The 23106-nt window shown below is 25.3% G+C and overlaps 1 long non-coding RNA gene across 1 annotated transcript in view; it reads right to left on the reverse strand.

The window, feature by feature from the left end:
* Positions 1 to 3257: 3257 nt before the first annotated feature.
* Positions 3258 to 23106, reverse strand: part of LOC135931622 (uncharacterized) — a 43624-nt gene continuing 23775 nt past the window's right edge. Inside the window, exon 3 of the long non-coding RNA XR_010573107.1 lies at positions 3258 to 4600. This is a non-coding gene — a long non-coding RNA (uncharacterized LOC135931622). The remainder of the gene's footprint in view (positions 4601 to 23106) is intronic.

Genomic DNA, 23106 nt, shown 5'->3' on the forward strand with positions numbered 1-23106 from the left:
GAACGGCGCAAATTAGCGTAAATTATGAGGGAGTAACTAAAAATTTACAAGCGATCGTTGTTAATAGCAATAAGAGTCCATTACTTGGCAGAACTTGGCTAAGTGCCTTCAAAAATATTTTAAAAAAATTTGTGGGAAATATAGGTGATGATTATTGTAATGATAAACTTACTAAACTCATACATGATTACAAACTTAAAATGGCCGATAAACCCATCTGCAAAACCAATATCAAGCTTCGCTTAAAGCAAAATGCTGTACCAAAAATAATACCAAATGTTAAAAAAATAAATTCTTATAGATTAGAAGAAATAAATCATTTGATAACAATTGAAGAAATTATAGTTATTAAAAACAATAATGAAACAAAAATTGAAGAAAATAATAAAATAAAAAAATTTATAATTAATAAAAAATTTAAAAAAACTTTGGAAAAGAAAATTAAAACAAAGGTGATTAAATATCATGATGTTGAAAAGGAGATTAAGAATACGATATGGAGATCATATGTTGAAAATGGAAGGAGAAAGAGAAATTTTGTTATAAAGAACAAGTTAAAGAGAAATTATGATATAAAAAAGTGTTCAAATTGAAAAATAAAGGAGTAAAATTTAAAAAATAAAAATAATTAAATAAAATATTATAATATAAAATGAAACAATTCCAAAACGGAAATTTGTTGTATGATATAGATACTGGGAACAAAATTATAAAAAGACACTTGGACCAAATAAAAAAAAGATCAACTAATGTAGAACTTTCTTCTAATGATGCAACAGTTTTTAAAGCGAATGTTAATAATAATGCATCACCTTATACATTGAATTTTAGAAGGGGAGGTGATGAACCAAGAAACCAAAATGTACATCAGAATCGCAACGTTCAAAGACCAGTTAGAAATAGTGTGTTGCCTAGAAAATTTGAAAATTTTATAATGAATTAAATTTGATAATAAATTTTTTTTTCTCTTCCTTATATTAAAACAAAATTAGTTTTTTTGTGTGTGGAACTAAATTGATAAAACGTACAAAAAAAAAAAGATCAACGAAGAGGTGAACGAGCAAGAATGACAAACGACAAAAATTAAAAAAAAAAAAGGTTTTATGTTAAACAGTATTAACTTTAAAAAATTGTTTTTTTTTTACATCCTTAAGCCATTTATGGCGTAACTTAAAATATTTCAAATGTAATAAGAATTGTTTCTTTCTTTTTGTTAAAAACAACTTTTATATTTTAAATCAATTTGTTTATAAACTAATATTAAATTTTATAAATCAGTTTCTTTCTTTTTGTTAAAAACAACTTTTATATTTTAAATCAATTTGTTTATAAACTTATATTAAATTTTATATTTTATAAATCAATTTACTTAATAAACTAATGTTCAATTTTTTATTTTTAACTTTAAAAAAAAAGATCAATTTATTATAAATTACATTAAATTAAATTGTCAATATATATAGGAAACTATTTTGAATATGTGATCAATATATTTTTTTAATTTAAATATCAATAAATTTACGTAATATACGTCTATAACATTTATTTTCTGCCTTTGATTTCTGCAACCTTTTCAGCATACAAAATAAATTAACATATAAATATTTAAAACAATACAGGACATATCTAAAAATAATATTTTTTAATACAAAATCTATTTATTACAGTATAAAATATTTTCGATGGTTGATATAAAAAAATTTTACGTCTAAAGAATTACATGTGATAAAAAAGGTTAATTAATTCATACATATGCCTCAATTGATAATGGTATTTAAAAAGCACATAAGACTATATAATTCTTAGCAGCTTACTTACAAAATGTCATGAAACTAATTTAACTCTCTATTACTATTTTAGAGGCCTTACCAAATTAACAATTCTCGAAGAAGAGAATATAAACGACCAATCCAAATCATAAAACTATATGTTAGTTAGAGCTTCCTCTTAGATGACATGATGGAGATAATTAATCGAGAAAATTATTGTGAGATATTAAATTTCTATAAGATTTTCTTCCATTTTTAATGATATATACGACTACACAGTTGACCATTATTGCATGTCTAAAATATGCAATCATATGCACTGAGTAGCTGTAGTAATAATCTTAAATTACATAGCCACAAAATTAATAGATGCTGGTTAATTTACAGTCATAGCCATGACACTCACGATGGTAACCCATATCATAATTTATTATGTTAGAATTGATGAAACAAAATCCTAAAAATCTTTAGAAGAAATTATGCAAATATATTGATGCCTTGAGTTCAGTCGCGTTACGGGGGTGGTTTTCGGGTTTGGACCCCTCCCAGAGCAAAAATTTTTTTTAGATTATACGTTCAAAAGACTTAAAAGTGATTTTATATGAATTATATTTTTCTGGTTTTGATGTTTGTGGAAGGATATTATATTACTATTGAAATTATTCTGGATAGTATTATTATAAAGTCATTGAGAATAATCTACTAAATTATAATAACATATTATTGATACATTTAAAAAAAATATTTATTATATATTATCGAAGATATGGGATATGGTTATGATTTGTAAGATAAACCCGGCCGAAGGTCGGGCAAAAGGGCCGAAGCGCCTCCCAGATTTTATATGTATGGACCCCCTCTAAGGAAAATTCCTAGCTACACCACTGCTTGAGTTATTTACACGACAAGGATGACATATTAGAAATGAAACATTTTGTAACTATAAAATAAGAACCAGAGTGAAATCATGAAAAACAATTAAAATTTTATATATTTTTGTCGCACCATCTCTAGCTGGTATATTATATCTTAAAATAATAGTAGTTCGTAATAATATCTAAAATATATTCGTATTAAAAATTTAACTCAAAACTGTTTTTCAATGAAGAAAAAAAATAGTTTTGCTAACACGTAAAAAAAGAGAAATCTAATTTATTACATACATTGTGAGATGAATAATAAGATGTTTAATTATACTAATATTTTAAATAAATAGATGGCGTTAAATAGTTGAATGCATATTGTTATTTATATTTATTATCAAAAGCATTGATTAGTAAAATTTTAAAAATATTAACTGTAATATATTATATAACTATCAAATACGTCTTCAAAAGTGGAATTTTACCTAATATTTTAGAAATAATTATATTTAGTAGACAGAGTTGGGCAAAACAGCGAATACTTGTATCTAAGATACAAGTACAAGATCTTTTTGTATCTTGTACATAGTATCTTTTTTCATTTTTAATAAGATACTAGTAATATAATATCGATTAAAGTTTTTTAAAAAAACGATAATAATTTTATTTGTAATTCTTTTGGTATATATACATTTATATAATTATCCAATTTAACTTCTAATAATATGCAATTTGATTAACCTCGATAATATAATATTACATGTCGGAATAATATAATATACAAATATAAGGTGACCTTTAAATATATCTTACAATAATAAATATTCAAATGTAACATATCTTCTTTCCCACCAAGATAAGATTGTCTACCAATCTTTTTATTTACCAAGTTCAAGTTCATCTATATTTTTTTGTTGGCTTTACTTCCCTTGTTGGATAACCCGTTTGCCTTCCTTTGACTTGGTTCAATTGTTATTATTGATTTGATTTCGCGTAGTTGGTCGGGATGTTTTAATACGGTTTTGTACGTTTATTTTTTTCTTCTTTTTCTTCTTCCCTTTTCCAGGATTGTGATGGCGATTCGAGTTTTTCGACCAATTGTTCCCACCATCACTGTTTTATTTTCGCTTGTTATTTTATCATCATTTATCTGTAGATCTATAGCGATTTTTGCGATTCGTTGGTAGAATTATTTTCAATCGTAGTTCCCCTGAAGTTTTACGTACCACTACCATTGGAGTACTCCAGGTTACTCTAATTCACGTTACCATTATCATTATATTGTTGATCATGTTAATTTCTACATATGTTGGTAACGATAAGTCAAATTCTATAATCCCTGGAAATCCCAATAGGCTGTATTAATCATTTTGATGTGCCCTTTATCATATCATTAATTCTATAATCTATTGAAATCTAAATAGGCTGCATCGTGCCTTTATAATAAATTCTATAATCCATGGAAATCTAAATAGGCTGCATCAATCATTTTGATAGTGCCCTTTATCATTATCATAAATTCTATAATTTTGTTTAAGTTTCACGGTTGGTCTTCGTCTTTAGTATCTGGGTATCGTAAACATAGTTCTCCGGCGATTAATTTAATTCTTTATTATGGATTCAGTAGGGCCGCGACTTAATCTAATGAAATCAATTTCTTCTCTATCAATAGAAAATTTTGAGGATATTTTGTCTATAGTCGTCGATTTCATTAGATTAAGTCGAGGCCCTACTGAATCCATAATAAAGAATTTGAATTCGCGATCAATTAATCGCCGGAGAACTATGTTTACGATACCCAGATACTAAAGACGAAGACCAACCACAAAATTATAGAATTTATGATAATGATAAAGGGCACTATCCAAATGATTGATACAAAAAGATTAATAGAAAATTTCGAGGATATTTTACGTGTCTATAGTCGTCAGTAGCCCATTTATCTCATTCATCTTTTATCCATAATTGCTATATCAATTTATTTATTTATTAATTTTTTTAACAAAAAAAAAATTATAATTCTATATAATATTTAACTTGACCGAAGACCGAAAACCGCGCGACCTTTTACATCGTCGCCAAATATTATATCGATTAAAGTTTTTAAAAAAAACGATAATAATTTTATTTGCAATTCTTTTGGTATATATACATTTATATAATTATCCAATTTAATTTCTAATAATATGCAAGTTGATTAATCTCGATAATATAATATTACATGTCGGAATAATATAATATACGAATATAAGGTGACCTTTAAATATATCTTACAATAATAAATATTCAAATGTAACAAGTATCTGTATCTAAGATCTTTTATTCTGAAAAGACTTGTATCTTTTTTATTTTCATTTCCTTGACAAAAGATACAGATACAGATTCTTTTTATTATTCATGTTTAAATATTCACACATTACAGTTTATATTTTATTTTCCTTGGGAATCTTGTATTAATTTCCTTATTTTTTTCACCATATTTTAAATATGATGACAATCAAAAATAGCTGGAAAATTTATAACTCATATTAGAGATATGCAAAAGTAGGCCAGGCCCGAAACTAGTGTTGTTAAAAGGTTCGATTTGAGCCGATTTTTAAAAACGGCTAACTCAATATTTTAGCCAGAAAAACGCCTAAGCCTCGAGATTTCGATTATAGATGTATAAACCTTTGTGCTATCTATGACCAAAATCTTCAGTCTTGCGAAATATTTTTCTGGCTAAAATATTAAGTTAGCCGTTTTTAAAAATCGGCTTAAATCAAGCCGTTTAACAATATTACCCGAAACCGGCTTGGCCCGAACGAGCTTCGGCCGGGCCTATTTTTAAAAAAAATAAATCTGGTTTGGGCTTGGTCGGGCTTAATATTTTTTAAGAAAATTCGGGCCTAGTTGAGTCGGGCCTTAGAAATTTTTTTAAATATGTCTAAATTTATCACTTTTATGTTAAATTTTTTATGAAAAATAAAAGTATTTTATTTTATAAAAACAAATTAGACGCCATATGACATATATCAGTAATTATAAAAATTAATTTCTATATTTAAATAAATTCGGACAGGGCCGGGCAGGTAAATTTTTTAAAAAAAAATTTGGGTTCGGGCCGGACAAAACTTTATAAAAAAATCTCGGGCCGGGCTTGAAAAATTAGGTCCGATGCAGTTCACTAACTCATATTAAGGTAGATAGATAAAAAATAACAACACCAAAAGCTAAGATTATATTAGGGATCCAAACCGAAATGAATATAGGTTCAAGTTCAGGTTCGGATTGTATAATGAAAATATTTTTTAAATTTCATAATTAAAATAAAAACCTTCTTTTTTATTAATTGCACATTATAAAATAATATTATTTATAAATATAACAAATAAATATATCAATGATTAATTTTAATATGAACAATTACTTAAATTTTTTTTATTAAGCTGCACAATTAATATATTTTCAAAATTCGTCTCACTCAAATTACATCTATAAGGAGATAATATAAATTTATTTGTTGAAAAACATCCTCCCACACTAACTTGGGTAGCTGGCATTGCCAGTAAGATATCAGATTTGATGTGTCATTTATAAAACTATATGTAAAAATTTATATATTAGATTTAATTTTTTTCTAGACATTATAATTTAAAGCTTAAAATATTTAAAAAATATTGTAAAATGGCAATATACTAAAGTTTATAAAAATTATGACTGACGTTTATCAATCAAATGTGATTGATAATAATTTTTAAAATAATTTGAATATAATTAAAATTTTTGCAATATACTACTAGTAATAACTTACACATTATTATATAAGCATAAAATTTTGAAACTCGAACAGGTTCAGAGGCATTTTAGCGGTGCGGTTCAGGTTCGGCTAGAAATTTTTTAGAGGTTTAGGTTCGGTTTGGGTTTGATAAAAAATATCGGTTTTTAGCGGTTTAACGGTTCGGTTCAGGTTCGGTTTGGATCCCTGATTATATATATATAAATGTTATTCGATGGAACATCATTACCAATTTTATGTAATATTTTTTAATTTGTAGGATGATTAACACTCATGGTAGTGAAGAAGAAGGTAGTGAAATTTAAATTATGGAATTAAGTTCCCGTGAATCAAATCCCAATCTTAATATTTATATGGAAATTTTTGAAAAATAAAAGTTAAAAAAGAAAATGAACAGGCTAAATGTAAAAACCTTTAAACACAAAATAATGATAAAGGTTTAAACCAAATTTTGTTAAACATATTAAAGTATATTATTTATGTGTAGTTAAAAGTAGCATGAGTTATCTTAAAAATTTAATTTTACAATATTGTCTACCTTTATTAAAAGCTGCCCAAGATAAGAAAGAAAGAATTTTCCTGTGATATGAATATAATGAGGCTTTTTTGACAGTACCAAAAACTTATGGATTGAGTCAGATGATAAAAAAAAAATACTTTCAAAATATATTAATAAAAGAAGCCCTAAATATAGAACCAGGAATATAAACAAGCTCAAACTATAACACCAATAGATTTAACATCTAATAAAAAATTATGATTATTTTTCTTTTGGTGAAACAAATGTTGCTGAGGTAATACAAATAACATTGAACTGGTGGTTTAAATTCTATTAAAAAAAGTTCGAAATACATTATAAATGCTTAATTATCATCCTTCCATTTAGGAAATATTTTATAAATATAATAATGCAATACCTATATCAGCTCCAATTGAAAGGTTATTTAGTTTTGGCACAATATTAAGTACGCCGAAACGGCAAAAAGGACTTGAAAAATTTAATTATTTTATAAAATAATGAATCTATTTTAAATACTTTTTTGCAAATTAATATTTCAACTCCCAATAAAAATACTAGTCTCCCTTCCCTATCTATGCTAAGAATGGGCTATTACTAATATTAAAATGCCTGATTATTATAATTAACTCATCATTAAATATTTTATTAATTATTGTTAATATTCATTCTTATTATATGGGTGTGTTATGTTCTTCAAAAATAAAGATAAAAACTGTATTTTATAAACTATTCTATAAATTTTAAAGTATCTTGTATTTAAGATTTAAGTAATTAGACGAAATATAAAGTATCTTTTATCTTGTATCTTTTTGATATTTTGAAAAAGATACTAGTATCTGTATCTAAGATTCATTTTTCATAAAGAATGTGTATCCAGATTCTTTTTCCTGAGGACCTGCCCAACTCTAATAGTAGAGGATTATAAACTATATTCTACCTACTTTTTATAAATAAATCTCTTATACTTATTTGGATTTGGACCTTGAAAATAATTTTAGAAAGAGACATGATAATTAAATTTAAAAATCAATAATATAGTTAATTAGTGATGTTAAACTCGGCTAATTACGATTAAATTTGTTAATTTTCAATTAATAAATGATTATATTAATTTAATTAGGGTTATATAATAATTTAATTAATAAAAGTCAATTAAGATTCAACTGTTATTGCTAAATTAATATTTAGGGAGTGATATTGATATATTTTTAACACAGAATTTGATCGCAAGCTGACATAGTGAAAATATAATTTATATGTATTAATCTAATCTTATAATTAAAATAGTATTCATTTAATAAAAATTTAAATAGTCTTATTAATTTTTAAATAATAAAATTATATCTATATATTACTCAATAGAATTATAAAAGAAATTGTTCAGGGAGCAATTAAAAAAATTTGTTTTTAGTTCAAGGGGATATTAAGGAGTCATTAAAAAAAAATTTTTGCTTCAGGGGGCTAGAGCCCCTGCGCCCCCCCCCCTAGTGACGCCACTGGAATTAGTTACAAAATACTAGGTAAAATTCCACTTTTACAGACATATTTGACAGTTAGAGAATATATTACAGTTAATATTTTAACAAATTTTACTAAGCAATTCTCTTGATAATAAATAAATATAGCACCAATTTACATTCAATTATTTAACGCCATCTATTTATTTTAAATAAAAAAATGATATTAAAATTAATCTTCATATTATTCATCCCACAATGTCTTTAAAAGATATTTTCTGATGTCCTTATCAATATTTTATAGTTTTCTGTAAAATATATAGTTCTCTATATTGGTAAAAATTACTTGATTGTCATATGATAATTGATAAAATTAGATATACTGTAAATCTATCACATATAATATTCCACTGATTGTGCTTTAATTTTTTATATTTAATTTATGATTTAATTTATCAATAGTTTTATAATTATATTATACTTTTATTAAGATAAATAAATTAAAATTACTCACTTTATAAAAAATTATATTTGATATATTATATTATTTAGTAATTTTATGGATCTATTATTAATAATTGTAATAAATTTCACTTTTGTCTTAAGAATTATCTTTGGCTTATATTCCATTTCTTAAAAAGCATTTTTGGTTCACTTTTTTTATTATGATGAATAATTAAAAAATATCAATTTTTACATTCTTTCTTTCAAATTATTGTTTAAGATATATGCATACATTTTTGGGTGTCCAGGGGAGGGGGCTAAGGGGTATATTTTTTATTAGCTTAAAATGATATTCACAAAAAATGATAAATTTCTGCCCCCCCCCCTCCACGCCTACGCCTATGACCGGGTTTATTTTCGCATATCTTATACTATAATTAATTATTATATATAACAAGTATTCCATAATAAAAATAATTAACCGAATTTAACTAGAATGTTTTACTGCCAATAACCAATAAATAAATCCTTTAATATAATTATTAATTTATATTAGATTTGTTTTCATTGTATTCGTCAACAAAATACATTTAATATAAAGATTATTTTTTAAAAAAATTATACAATATAAAGGTGCAAAGGAGGAATTTCCACCCCATCCCAAAAAGGAACTAGCTCCCGTTGCATTTTTGAAATATAGTGGCGCACTTTTGGAAAAATATACGAAGTCCAGGAGAACCCCTCTTTAAATAAAATGATAATATGTTTATTTGAATTACATAATTATAATATTAGAACAAATAATTAAAAAAAATTTTTTAAATAAAATTAAGTTATATTAATATGCACTTTTATAATGTAAATTTATGTGTAATATTAAAATTAATTAATTATAATGCGGTAAACATATTTAACATTAAATATGACATGTCGAGATATTTTATAATTATAAATTAGTATAATATTAATATAAGTAAGCTACTTATACAATATTAATAATTTAAGTTAGCTGAAATTTGTGAATTCTTCATCCAAAAATCACTATTTTTTGCTGGCCAGTTTGATAAAAAAAATAAAAATATAGAATATCATTATTATTATTTTTTCTATAGAAAACCAAATTCAATAGTGCAATATATAAAAATTATATATTTTTTTAATTGACTTTACTAAAACACTAAAACAGTAGCAAGGTAGCAAGCAATATTTGGAGAGAGTAAAAAAATTATATTTATTATTTGTTTCTAAAAAAAATCAAAATGGAAATAATATACCAATTTCTTATATGCTAATAATTATTCCCTCAAATTTTTTCTAATAATTCAGTAAAAATTGTTATTTTATACTTCTACTGATTTGTATGGAGAATATTATTTATTTCATACCTAATCTAGGTTTATGATTATGGACATTATAAACTCTGGAATCCGCACTAATATGTAGCTTTTTATAAATAAATTATTTTCATCGATTGACAAATATCCATCTTATACATTATGTTAACAATAATATCCAATGAGGCAATACTACTTTATATATGTACAGGTGTAATATCTTACAAAATTATTTAAAATTTAAAGGGTAGTAATCTTCATTAGATTACATTTCCAGTATTATCAGATTTTTCAAAATAAAACACGCTAAAATAATTATTTAATATTCGGAAATAGCACGTGCAGAATTCCTATCCTATAAATTTCAGGAAAGTTGGACCATGAATATTTGAGCCATTTTTTAATTATATTTTGGTAATACACATTTGAATAAGATATTTCAGGTAATCATATTGCCTGAATTTATTGCTGGTAACATATATGTGTTCCTTGTGTCAATTGTTAAATAATGGCACCATTTTGCGTTCATATAAAATATTTCATATATATGCTGCGCAATCATAATTTATATTAAAATAGCTTTAAGGTATATAATTTATAATATAAATATATATTCCTTCAAAAAATCCTGATACATAGGATATAAATCTAAACCCATCTATTATATGTAAGTTATGTAAATTAAATTTTTTTTACTTTTATATTTTAATCATATTTATTCTTTTATTTTTTATCATTCTCTCATTTTATTTTACATCAATTAAACCATATATTGAAATTTATGTAATTCATATTCAAAATTGCATTAGAATAGTAATGTAATTCTTTAATCACAACAAGATTGTTGATTTAAATTTATAAACTTGAAATTTATAAACTTGAAATTAATAATAATCATTTAAAATATTATTCATTATAATAATATCAAAATAATTATAAGTGGGTTCTTAATAATAAGTTCCACGTTACTATATTTCTCCTATCCTCGTTAACAGAAGCACCTACATCTTTTTGATAAGATACTGCGTCGTAATATGTTGACGTTTTGCACCACGTAACGAGTGATCAGAAATCGTACTCGGTTCTATAATGCTGGAAATGTTCACGACTTACGTTTTCTCATAAATTCTGCTTCCGGCTTTAGCATTTATATGCATTTTAATTAAGTAGTGTTACTTTTGATATCCACTCTTTGCTAATCAAAATTTAAGGTATGATTGTCTTGCAAAATATCAGATCTTATAAGAAAATTATTTAATTTTTATGTCATCATCCTCTTTATGGTAACCTTTAATTGAGTTTCCTTGGACATCTGTCTATCAATGCGTCATTGGTGATTCAATGCTATTTATTTGGGCACTTACCTCTTTATATGATATAAATAATAAGTCCATTATCCTACAAAAAACATGTCTATTATCTACAAAAATCATATCCACCAAAAATGATAGACCCCTTTTACATCAAAAATATTAAGTCGATTATACACATAAATTGTAAGTTTATCATCCACAAAAATGACACTATTATCCAAAATATAATCTGTCTTTTATCTGATAAATGATCAGTTATTCACAAAAATGATAAATTTATTATCCACCAAAATGATAAATCTATTAACTAATTCCATTTAATCACTCTCTTGAATAGTTTTCCTTGCCGTCAAATTCCTCTTTGTATTCTGTGAATATTTGCTACCCTGCGAAATTCTTTGTCGGCTACTTGTCATATTAATATCTTTAGTGGGCACTCCATTCGAGATCAAATAACTTGTGAGCTCGCACATAAATATTTCGAATAATCGCGAGGATATTTGTTGGTTGCTGCAAGTGGTTTACCTTTCAACAAAGCATGAATATCGATTGCTATGAGCGAGTGATCTCTCAAAAGAACATCAATATCAGTTTGCTGCAAACGATTGATCTCTAAATCGACCATCTATATCGGTTACTAAGTGGGCATTATATTTTTTCATGCTGATGGTGAACTGTTTAAGATTACAAATTTGGATGTAATCAGTTGGTTATCCTTAATTTTATGTCTCGCTCATAGTATTTTATGTTTATTATCAACGTTAATAATACGAACTATTTCAACAGCAGCTCGCGACATTTAATAAAATTTATCAAAAGAATTGTTTTTTTTTAAATTTATTTTAGAATTGAATTTTTCTCATTTAAAATATCCCACAATAACTTTACGTTATTTTAGATTCTAATAATTTATTTCATAACTTTAATTTTATTACATTTTTTAAAAATTCTTTATATTAAATTATTTTTATTCTTTTGCTATTCATTCTTTTATTTTATATATTAGTCAATTAACCATCTACTCCAATTTATATAAATTTCATATTCAAAATTGTTTTAGAATAATGTATCGATTCTTCATTTTTTTAAAAAAAATTATAAATTTATAAATTATTATACAATCTTTACAGAAATAATAATATAATGTCCCAATATTTTAATGTAAAAACATTAAAAGCTTATTCTAAAAAATGCAAATGGTTTACTACAACTACGAGTTCCCTCAAAACAAACATAATTATATCCAAGATTATTCATTCGATATTATAAACTCGGATAATCAACAATAATTATTTAATTTATAGAATAAATAATTATCAATATATATGTTCATTAAAATATAATTATAATAAAATTATTATTAATAATTTAACTTTACTACAGTTTCAATTAGAATTGATTTTTCGGTAGGTCCTTTTAATTCGTGTCAAAATTTTAGCTTGATATATATTTTTAAAAAAATGTTCATCATTATTAAATAGTATTTTTATTATTAAATGCCTTTTTTAATTTGTCATAATTATTGGTGTTTTATCAATATTTAAAATAACGAGAAATATTCTGTAATCATGAAATGACGTTGTAATCAATTATACCTTTGACGTGCATACATACATTTATGATAATATTTCCTACCGAAATAACTAACAAATCTATCATCGAACCCCTAATAAAAAAATTACAAAATAATCTCAACACTACCGAAATCAGCGATATACAACTATTACAAAACAACGATAAATACGGCAGGCATGAATAGCTCGAAGCACTTCCAAGCCAAACCTTAGATTATCTCTTAACCAATAACCAACTGAGAGTTACTATAGGCTTTAGACTTGGATGCTCGCTTACACATTCACACATGCCACCAATGCAGCCTACCCATTCAACCTAAAGCCAGACACAGTCTAAACTCGCCATCTCCGGAATAAAGCAATTAATAAAATCATACATAACGCTTTTAATAAGGCTAAAATACCCAACATCCTTGAACCAACCAATCTCTCATACAGGACGGCCTCAGACCCGACGGCTTAACCTGCACCACCTAGTACAATGGTAAATCCCTTATTTGGGATGCAACCTGCGTATCCTCCTTTCCTTCATCAATTAATACAAACCCTCTTACTTGTGGGGAAAATAAAAAAATTAATAAATATTCAAAATTAAATAACTTTATATTTTAGCCAATAGTCATTTCAACGAACGGCAATTTTTCACATACATATATTTTTTTTTAAACCTTATCACGAAAAATTATTAGCATAACAAACAAAAATCGCGAATCCTTATTTCTTAAACAAAAACTTCAATTGGAATTTTTTATACTCAATTATACTTGTTTTTTAGGTACATTTTCATTATTAAATTAAGCTCTTTTTAGAGCCTTCGATACTAATAATATATATATATTTTTTTAGTAATTTTATATATTTTTACATATTTTTATATAGTTGTTTTAATATTATAGTGTTTTATCATTTATTTTAAATTATACCAATATCAATATATAAAATAAATTAACTTTTACAATTAACAAAAATAGAACAATTATTCACAGAAGCTCAACAAAAGGCTTCTTAGGATACAAATTTATCTGAAAATAGTTTATAATATGTATTTTTATACTAAGTCTTTTTATAATACCTTGAAAAATAATTTAAAAATTTAATTATCGATAAAAATTTAATTTCTTTTACGCTTATTATCCATAATCAATAAATTTGACTTGTATATACTATGCTATATATGTACTTAAATTAAAAATCATGAAAACTATATTCTCGTGAATATTAACCTTGATATTCATTCTAACAAGTAAAAAAAAATAATGATGAAAAAATATATTAAATGTCACAAAAAAATAGAATAAAATAAAATTGTTTAAATTTTTTTATGACCAAATATCGTCATCTCATATTAAATAATATCTAATCGTTTTGACGGCAAATAGATTTAATTTAATTTTTTTTTTTACTAAACTCATTATATTTTAAATACAAATATTAATACATAATCCCAATTTAATTTTAATTATATTCGTATACAAATATATTCTAAATCAATTTTAATTCTGATGGATGCAGAAAATGTTCATATACAGTTTGGACCTTGGTGAGCAATATAATATTCAATTTCATATTATGATGATTGGATAAATATTAAAAGGAAAAGGAAATTAGAAAGAGGAAGAAGAAGAAGAAAGAAATGATAAAAGAAGGTAATAATATAGTAACTAGGAAATGCTCTGAGGTATGAAGTAGGCTTGGGGGAAAGGGGACGTGAGGATGTTTCCCTTCTTTCAAAAATTTGCCTGTTCATGTAAATATCATTTTAAGTCAATAAATATTTCCCCTTACACACCTTGTGATAACCCAAAATTATTTTTAAAAAAAGTAACATAACCAAAGTCTTACAATTACAATAAGCGGACCTAAAGATTTCCAATAAAATTCATGGGGGAGAACCCCACTTAATATCCCCCCCCACTAAAATTTTTAGCTACGCCTACGAGGAGAATATATGGTTTGTTGATTTGGATTTCTTACTTTTTTGCTAATTTATTTGGAATGAGTAACGGGGGAGGGGGTGAAGAATAGCCTGTTAGTCTTTGTTACTAATATATATATTTTACCTAGTTCTTTAATTATCTGATGATATTGGATTGAAGAAGTATATAATTATTTTTAAATTGGACCATTATAAATAGGAACATGTTATTTTAAACATATTATATTAGATCCCCTTCAAACATACTTGGGCTAATAAATATTTTGACAAAATTTATAATTTTAACAAATGATGGATAAAATTTTAAAAACAATAATAAAAATAGATTTGGGTCCATCATAGCAAAACTACACGTTATAATCACCTCAATTAAATAAATATAATGACTTCTTTAATTATAATTATAAACATATAATATATATAAACTAATTTATTATGGTTAAAATTTTTGATTGATTAGGAGCCCTGATAATTTGCTCTATAGGAGCTGCAAAAATATCATAAAAACGTGTCAGTCCAAAATATTATGTTACATTATATATTACTGTCGAAATTTAAATTTTTTAAAATAGCTAATTTTTGTTCTGAAAGTACGCCAAAGCCATAATAAAAGAGCGAATTTCTTATAAGCAGATTTTAAAAATCGATCAGATGTTAAATCATGTAGGATCGGATCCCACTATGAATCCAGCTTAAAATTTAGCATGGACCGAAACGGCGTGGACAGCCCTGCCTTTAAAAATATTCTGTGCAAGTTGCCCGAACTGGTAAAATAACAAGTTCCATGCCAATTCTTTAGACCGGTCGGTAAACCGAATAGCAGATCCTCTAATGAGCACGTACTGAATAAATAATATATTAGCATGCAAAAAATGTTTAAATATTAATAAAATTGATCGGAAGTTTAATTTAAAAAGAAATCAATAAATTATAGATTTAAGCCCAAAGAGGTTGGACTCAATTTTGTAGGAAGCTTAAAGCTGGTTATGCATAGCTCCAATTTTTATATTAATAATCAATTATGTTGATTTAGCAATTGATTAAGTAATTGAATAGTGTTTGGTATCTTTCATATAGTCAAATTAGTAAATGAACTATCTTTTTTGAGCAGAAGTAGCTATGTTCTAATTAAAGAGCTAATTTTTTTAAAAATAGTAAAAAGATATTTTTTTAAGCTTTTATTTTAAAATGGTTAATAAAATAATTATTTATAATTAGAATAAATAAAATGATGAATATATCAATTAATTTTTGCAAATTCTATCTACCTTATCTTGCATCCATTTATATATAGCCTAAACTAAACTTATATGTTAAATAAATTTCGAAAATGTTTGCTATTTAATAACAAACTATTAAAATATATATTTACATCCCGTTGAATGATGATTTAGTTTAGAGAAGTAACGTATAATAATAATAATACTAACAATTCATTTATTAAAATGCACTGAAATCTCTCATTCAATGGTTACAGTCAATGACATTGACTTCTTAATAAATCGTTAGGTTACGAGTGAATATGTATTTATGAGATAAGAAGATATTTTGTTAGATTATGAAAATTTTGAAAAACATAGATTACAACAAGACAAATCCCAATATCAGTATTTCATTAATTTGTTATTAGATTAAATTAAAGAAAAATTTAGACGTATTTTTCAGAAGCTTTTATCAAAGATATGATATTTTAGAAAATATTCTCTGTGCAATAGCGCATTACTTAAAGTAGAGTTGACAACATTCAATTATATTAAGAAATTACTATATATAATTTAATTTTAAAAAAAACATTCATTGATTATTATAAATACTATGATAATACTATTCTTAATTATATACAAATAGCGAAAATAACCTATATTTGGTTTCTTTTAAAACCTTATTCAACAAAAAAACGTCTAATTTATCGATCGTAACGTATTTTTTTTTTAGTATTTCGACTTTCAAAAATGTTTATAAAATGAAAATTAAAACATGCAAATAACCTATTTTAAATGGGTAATTTGTAATATAATATCTTATTTCATCAAATAAGGCCATAATAAATAAATAAAAGGGCCTATACAGTAAAAAAAAAGATATAGAAATTAACCAATTCTAAGATAAAAATAACAAAATTTTTATTAAAATGGTTTACATTGCATAATATAAAATATAAGAACTTTTATATATTAATACCTTGAAGCTATTTTTTTTAGAAAAATATTATATAACTAATTATTTATAAATCTTAAATAAAATAGATGGAAATTAGGGTTTAAATGGAAATAAATCGGAAGAAGAAAAATGAAAGATTAATTAAATGATTATGTTTTTTTGCTCATCCCGAAACAGAAAATAAATAATTTTTATGACTAAGCTATTATTTCAAAAAGATTTATACTAATCTAATCACTTTTATTGCAAAAGTAAAACTAAAATTATAGGATTATTTGGGGCATAAGTTAATGCAGAAGGAAATAAAATAAATACTGGGTATATGCCTCAGCTAATGAAGGAAATAAAATAAATACTGGGTATGAATGATAATACTGAAATGATTTTTAGAAGCATAGCGGAGTCTGCAAGGGTTTAAAAATTAATAAAATTGAAATATCAGATGTGGCCTATTTATTTAATAATATTTGATGCAATTATGGCAAATCTCTGGTATTCATAGTGTGTTGTATTTGTGGAAGAAGTGTTATTAAGTGGTAATGATAAAACAGATTAAAGTTGAAAATAGAAAGGTTTACGAAATGGGCAGAAGAATTTGAATATAGATAAGTAGAAAGAAATCGATATTTATTATATCAAGGTTTACGAAATGGGCAGAAGAATTTGAATATAGATAAGTAGAAAGAAATCGATATTTATTATATCTAAGTCGGTTCTTGTGGATGCAGGGGAAGAACGTTATCGGAAAGGTAATTGAAAACTAAAGGGGGTCGATTCTTTTAAATAATTAAGGTCAATTTTGTTGAGTGATTGCAAAATGTGGAAAGTACTGAAATTACTTGTGGAAATGGATAGTTATGGGCAGAATTTTATTAAATAAAAGTATATCCAGATCTTAAGAGCAAGATATACTCGTCAGTGATTAGGCTGGCTTTATTGTATGGAGATGAATGCTGATTTAAAAAAAGCAGAAAAGCAGATAATGAAACAGAAATAAGAAGGCTCAAAAAGGTGCTGAGTAAATCTAAGGATTTGTGAGTAATGACATTATTAGGAAAACGTTGGATCACTTAAATTCAGGTTGAGAAAAAGGTAAGTGGGCTTCTTTGGTTGTAGAATTTGGAATAAACTTAGAAGAGGACTCTCAAATAAAAAAATGGAAGAATGTGGTTGTCTAAGACTCATGGAGCTCAAACCTATCAGAGGATATGATTAATCACAGAAAAAGGCGGAGGACTAGAATTAAGAGTCCGAATAAAGCTTATATTTCATATAAATGATATTAGATTGGAATAAAATCGTAAATATGGCGACATTATTTATTTTGAAATTAATGGCTGAATAACAATTTTTTATTTTAATATATTTTAAATGTCAAGCAATATCAGAGCTGTAACTAAGAACTTTTTGTTAGAGGGGGGGGGGTTGTAAGAGTTACTTTATACAAACCAGAGGTGTTGCTTGGGGGGGGTCTCTGATATTTGCGAAAAAGAATACCTACATATTCACAAATTAAATTTTCGACCACTACTAAATTTTCTGTGTAGCGGGGGGGGGTGGCTTTTCCTTTAACGTTAACAAGCTTTTAATGTTAAGACTAATTATTAATTTAATATAATCAATTTTTAATAACTTTTTATTGAAAATTATATAAATCTATATAATGATAAATATAACTACAAAACAAAGTAAACAAAAAAATCTAACAACTTAATTTTAAATAATCACGTTTTTTAAAATTATTATATATTTGTTAAAACTATTTATAAAAGAGCTTACATTTAAATAAATGCATAATTATAGATTTATATCTTCCCAAAGATTATGATAATATCTAAGAATTTTGATTTAAGTTTTTGTACAATGCCTATAAATTTTGGCGTCATTTATAAATGCCTAATTTTGCCTCCTAGATTTTTTAAAAACTTGAATTATTGAAGAAAAAAAAACTGTTAGTAGATGCGACTATAAGAATAAAAAGAAAATTGTTTAGATCTTCATTTGTTAAAATCTTTTTGGTTTCGTTTTGGGTTAGGGTATTAATGTTGGTGTTTGAAGGGAATGAAGAGATACAAGTAAAGCCCCATAATAATTTGCCGAGGGCCAGTGATAGTTGTCTTCATCAAGTCTTAATCCATCTACGTGGGATAATTGGTGGTTACAAGATTGTTGGAAATGTATATATTGCTGTCAAACCTCGATTAACAACATGATTAATTTCTGAATGATGTTGGTGTCACCCATAGCTATGCATGCCATTTAAGCCCTGCCTACCCTTTAAGTCAACTGGATAATTGCATTTGTTACACAAATGCGTCTGTACGATGTCATATCCTAGATGTAAACCTATAGCAACTCTCAATTGCTTATCTTATAAGAGATTACCAAGGTTACGACTAGGAAGTAACTCCATTCATGACCACCAACTCCATCAGTTGATTTAAGGAGTTAAAGAGAGTCCAAAAGTCTATTGCCTGCACTGCTTGGAAGTTAAGTAAGGTGTGATTACATTTTTGTGAATGAGGATTGATGGAGATGGTATATTACCTTCCATTTGTTAGTTACGTCTATTAATAAAAGGTCAGTGGGGTATATGAAGCCTGGGATAATAAAGTTGTTTGTAAATCTGAATGATAAAAATGATAATAAAGATAAAAGATTGAGTGGAAAAGTTTAAACTACTAGATATGAAAAATAATTGAACGAGTGACCATTTGAATGGGGCTGATTTAACGATTACTATTTTTTCTGCATATATTTATAATTTGTTCTAGTTTGGATATAAAATTGTCTTTTTAAAAAAAGGAAGATGAACGGAATATATGTAAAAATTTAGGTATTTAGAACATTTAGGTATTAAAAATAGACACTAGCATGCTGGTAAAGTTGAAAAATATTAACATAAATTTTAAAAACTGGAGCCGAATTTTTAAGATTTCTTTTTTTAAATATAAATATAAAAACGAATACTTATATCTATGTGAGATGGCTAGCTAGTCCTATTATTTTTTTTAAAATACTTATTATATATTTCTTTTAAAATTATATTTTTTTAACCCCTCCAAAGGGGATATAGATAAGTATATAAAGTTTAACACTTTTTTAAAGTATGAGTATCCTAATCTTACTATATTTAAAGAATAACCTAATATGAAGAGTGTTATTAATAAAGTATATAACTACGTGGGTGTGGCTAAAAATGTGTTTAAATGGGGTTGCCTCGATGATGAAAACTATGATATTGTTCTATCAATCAAAGCTATCATTAATATTTTATACTTATTTAATTATATATTATATAAATAAAATTATAACAATTAATAAAAAAAAATTGTTTGATACAATTCACAATTTAATCTCAACAATAGTTGTTAATTGTGGCATTTTTTTTAAATCATGCAATCATGAAAAATAAGGTATCTGAAATGTATATAAAAATGGCATCTGTATCTTGATAATTTTTGGAAATGTATCTGTACCTATATCTATTTTTAGGCCATGTGTCCGTATCTAGGGAATTCAAAAATATCTTTAAAACCGTGTTAGAGACCTGCAAAATTAATTATGGTAAAAAATTCTATCTAGCTCCGACCTTTGACCTCTGCTGTTCCACACTTTTTATTAATGGAATAATTAGAAAATATAACTCAAAATCATTTTTATTTAATTCTCTATTTTAATGTTATGCATTACATTTAAACATTTAGCACTATCTCTGATAATTTAATGATGTTTATTTATTTTCTATTTATTACAAAATATTAAAGAACAACAAGAAATGTTTTCACTTTTCTGATTTTTAAAATTTTTTAAAATTAATTTTAATTTTATGATATTCAATTCAGAAAAAAAGTAAGAATATGAAGGAAATATAAATATATTCGAGCCATGAACAGGGTTGCCAGGTAAAAATTATAATAAGTGTTCTAAAAATTATCACCTTATTTATAGATTCCCGCCTAATCACCAAAATATTTGCTTATTTTAATTTATCTGCCCTATTTTTAAAAATTAACAAATAATTTTAAAGCACCTTTTTAAATTTTATTTTCTTCCAATTGATAGAGGTATAAAAGTAAACCACTTCTTAAAAGAACCAAAAGCAAAAAAAAATATTAAAAAAAATAAGAAAACCAATATTATGACAAATACAAAAATGCCAGTTCTATCATTTTACTAAAATTTGAATTAATTCTTCAATTCTTTTTATATTGAATTAAATTTTAAAAAACCAATAACTAGTAAAACAGAAGAAAAAATTATAGTCAGACAATATATTTAATAATTCCTAATTTTTTGTTTTTTTTTGTTCAACCCATAGAAGTAAGAGAATTAATATTCTTAATTGTGAGATCATTTTAACATATAAGAGAGGAAATTATTGAAAAAAGATACAAAATTAATTAGCTATAAGACAATCTAATGTTAGAGATATACTGCATAAAAAAATATCGGGATTTTTAAGCCTACTCAGAATAGAGGGTAGTGATCTGCATCAACCCTAATTTTCAACAATTTTTATAATTACTCAAAATGCAAGATATATGTTATATGGCGTCTAGTTACTATAAATAAAATAAAATATTTATATTTTACATTAAAAATTCAACATAAAATTAATAAATTTAGAACTAAAAAAAAATTTCCAAGGACCGACCCGACCCGGACCGAATTTTTTAAAAAAATATTAGGCCCGACCAAGCCCTAACCCTATTTTATTTTTAAAAATAGGTTTTTGCATATCTCTAGGGCACCTTAAGAAAACTAATTCAAAAGTGAAGTAGAATGTTTCTTATTAAAAATAAGATTTATTGGAATTTATTTAATTGAGAGAAACAAGTTTCCATATCAAACTATCTTCGAAGATTACACTTGACAGGATATTACTTCTATAAGGCAGGAAAAAACTCATTTGAAATTTTGTTTACATCATGCTATTACATATATCCTGAGAAGAAACCATTAAAGAACATTACAAAGAAAGTTAAATTGGGATTTTAAATACTAAATTAGACAAAAGAGCAATGGGGAACACAATCATAGATTAATCAAAATTTTATATAGATTTTGGATAGTAGAAAATAGGATTTTAAAAATATAAGTAGAAACCAACCGTCCTGATTGCTTAAGAACTATTAGGTTTTCACATAGTATCATGGGGCTTGCGTGCGAAAAGCTTGGGATGCATTCTATTTATAAATTATATAATGATTATTGTTAAATATCAAGATATCGTCAATTAACTGATACCAAAGATACATTTATTAGGACATAATGTATATCCACCAAATCACTTTAAAAGGATGATATCAATCTCTTAAAATTGAGATATCCTCAAACTACTTAGAAATCAACCACCTAAACCAAGGATTATTTGGTCAGAATGTGTGCCAGAATCTTATTAATTCAATAATTTTGGAAAGTATTCGTGATATGTGTAATCTATACAATCGGGCAATTAAGTGTGCTTAGAAGTAGATATATTATAATGCAAATAAATATTCATTAGCTAATATTATAGATTTGAACATTTCTATATGATAATGCAATTGCATTAGGAAAAAATAAAAAGATTTTTTTAAATTTCAAATAATGCCATCATATTTTGCTATTTTTATACGAAATATTTATAATTAAATGGTAATATTATATCAATAAAACATTGTGCATTAAAATAGAATTATAAAAAAACCACTTGGTTTCACGCCTTGTAGGGTGTGGTGTGTGTGAATAGGTACAAATTCAGATACGACACCCATTTTCAGACCTATGATAATATTTTAACAAAAATTGGGCCAACTATCCCTGGTCTCCCTTATATTAAATCATGATAGTAAAATCATATTAATTATTATAAATATGTAATATATATTTATTTTAATAATTGCAAATGTTGTAAGGGTCAATTTTGAATAAGCACCTAGTTACAATTATAAATTGCATAATTAGTAAAGTAAC

This window comes from Gordionus sp. m RMFG-2023, chromosome 1 (genome assembly GCF_954871325.1).
Source record: "Gordionus sp. m RMFG-2023 chromosome 1, tfGorSpeb1-WG-v2, whole genome shotgun sequence".
Lineage (NCBI taxonomy): Eukaryota > Metazoa > Nematomorpha > Gordioida > Chordodea > Parachordodidae > Gordionus > Gordionus sp. m RMFG-2023.